The 2,863-nt window shown below is 42.3% G+C and overlaps 1 protein-coding gene across 9 annotated transcripts in view; it reads left to right on the top strand.

The window, feature by feature from the left end:
* Nucleotides 1–2,863, top strand: part of LOC5568830 (synaptotagmin-1) — a 138,157-nt gene that overhangs the window by 67,870 nt on the left and 67,424 nt on the right. The gene's annotated exons all lie outside the window — the stretch shown is intronic.

Here is a 2,863-nt window from a genome sequence, read left to right as displayed (position 1 = left end):
CTGATGGAGTGCTAGCCCGTGTTGGAACTTTGGAACACCGGGAGAAAGTGGACAAGTTTATGGGCTGCGGTTATAACTGCCCTCCAGCATGGCAAACCGCACATGAAGAAAGTGCTTTAGAGAGAAAGAAAGCTGCGATGTTGAAATATACGATTACATTAAAATCGAAGTTGACATATACGATTACATTAAAATCAAAAACTTCGTTGAATATACATCTCAGATACATAAAAATGCATAGCAATTCAACGCGAAGCCTAATAAGCATAAATAATTCGTGTGCTCTTCTAAATTAAAATCACATGAAAAGTCAAACCTCAAATTTTGAGCTAGTAATATTAAGATCTAGAGGTGGCGCAAGCAACTTGAAGATGAATTTTCAAGTTATGAAACATGACCTTCAGTGAAGTCTTGATAACTTTATTGTTTTCAAACCACCATTCTCTTCAAATTTATAAAAAGTTTGTAGAATATCAATTTTATTCTAAAATCAAAACTAGTTTTAGTTAAAAGTGGTTTTCTCCAAATGATTCCTATTTTTTACTAAAAAAAAATTATCTTTGATGCCCTAGAATTTCTGATAGGTTCAAAGCTGAGATAACTGAAATGAAAGTTGTTCCCCGATCATAAGTCATTGGATTACCATTATAATTCACCTTCATCACAAATGGCAATTACATCCTTGCACGCTTGCCTTCTCCAAAAGTGAAACGTGACCTGAATTAGCAGAGAAGAAAATTAATTCGCACTTCGGAGGATACCGCTACTGCTTTCACGGTTCAGAACACAAACGTGAAGAAATACCGTATCCTTGATAATGAACGGAAGCTCAATTTTAATCAAATTAGCATCATTTATGTATGGTTCATCGTTAGATATAGGGAACAAAAACCTAGAGTAAGTTTTGGGACAGAATTCATAGTCGTAAATTACAATTAGGACGAGGGAAGATGACAAACCATAAACGATGACGAAAGGTCAGAATAAATTAGCGACTGATAGGGTTGCAAACGCATTGAATGTAAATATTATTCAAAATGGAAGGGGAAATTTGGGTTCATAATCTAAATTAGCGCCTTATGAAACATCGTTTAAATAATAACGGATATGTTGTTAGTTAAGCTTAGTTGTCATAATAGTGACATCACTCGTCTTCTACAGTGTATTATGTGCTCTTTAGACCTTGACGACTTCTAATAGATACCGATCCAATTATATCGTTCTCGTGCTGTGATTGATAAAAAGCGTAATTGTGCCTAGTTCGGGTAGTAGCTACGGTTAACATGGCTCAGATCAGTCTTTAGAAGGCGATGTGAAGCACGGAGAAGTTATTCACCCTCATTCTTGTTTCCGGCGGATCAAACTTTCGATCGATAGGGTTCGAATCCAAAGCCCACTTGATTTTGCTGTCGAAAACGAGAATGCGAAACGGTTTTCGATCGAAAGGGCATTCGAACGTAAACAAGAATATGGGTGATTGTCGGCGCAGATGTGCGGAGCATAAGGCGGACTAGGATTGATGAAATGATCCTAGTCTTAAGGACGCCAAGCAAAAGGGTGCCGGCACAAGAAGTACTTGGCGACGAGGTTGAAGTAAGGTCCATGACTTCAGAAGCGACTCTCCAGTGTAAAAATCTGGATGAGATTACCGATGCAGCGGAGGTCTCGGCGGGTGGTGGCGATCAGGCTGCCGGTCGCAGAGGCCAACAAAGCGAAGAACTTGGGCATACTCAAGGTAGGCTGGTCGGTTTGCTGGCTGAGCATACAACAGCCTCCTGATGTTTGCTTCAGGTGTTTCGGAAAGGGCCATAAGTCGTGGAATTGCAATGGTCCCGACAGAAGTAAGATGTGCAGAAAATGGCACCGAAGGCCATAGGGCAAACGATTGTAAGCAAATCGTTGTATATGTCGACAGAGCAGACAACGGACACTTAACGGGTGGGCCCAAATGTCCGGGCACTAGCGGAGTATCAAAGCAGGCAAAAAGGAAGTAACACAGTTAAATTTAAACCACTGTGATTCAGCCCTGCAGCTACTTTGGTAGTCAGTCTCGGAAACTAAGACTGATGTGGTTTTACTATCGGACCCATACCGCATACCAGCCGACCACGGGACCTGGGTGGCGGACAGGTCTCAATAGCTAGCAGTTATTGCAGTCGTTACGCATCCCCAAGGTGGTCGGTCGAGGAATTTTCCCACATAGTCGACAGGATGATAGCCAAACTGGCTAATCGACAGCCAGTAGTGATAGTAACTTTAGTATGACTTTAATAGTAGGTGACTTTAATGCATGGGCAGTGGCGTGGAGTAGCCACTGCACCAACCAAAGAGGACAACTATTGTTGGAATCCTTCTCCGCATTAAATGTAGAACCGGCAAATATGGGTACAGGGAGTACCTTCTGCAGAAATGATGCAAAATCGATCATCGTCGTGACGTTCTGTAGTCCCAACCTTTAAGGTACCATGAACTATCGCGATGATGACGGTTATACTCATAGCGATCATCAATCGATTCGCTATAGTATAATAGCAGGCGGAGGGCAGTACGATGTAACTAGATCCAAGTCCGAGGTTGGAAAACAGCGCGCTTCAACGACGACGTATTCACTGAAGCTCTGAGGCACGAACGGAATACTCTGGACCTGAACAGTGAAGAGCTAGTTTCTGTGATATCACGAACGTTTGATGCTTCCATGCTGAGAAAAGTTCCTCCCGGAGAGAACAGGCCGCCGGTGTACGGGTAATGCGAATCAATTGCAAATCTTCGAACGATCTGCTTTCAGGATAAACGAAGATTGCAACGCACACGCACAGAAGCACAAAGAAAAGAACGTAGTTGAGCATTCAGAGAGGCAAAGTTA

This window comes from Aedes aegypti, chromosome 2, assembly GCF_002204515.2.
Source record: "Aedes aegypti strain LVP_AGWG chromosome 2, AaegL5.0 Primary Assembly, whole genome shotgun sequence".
NCBI classification, from domain to species: domain Eukaryota; kingdom Metazoa; phylum Arthropoda; class Insecta; order Diptera; family Culicidae; genus Aedes; species Aedes aegypti.
This window is presented reverse-complemented; position numbering and strand designations above follow the sequence as displayed.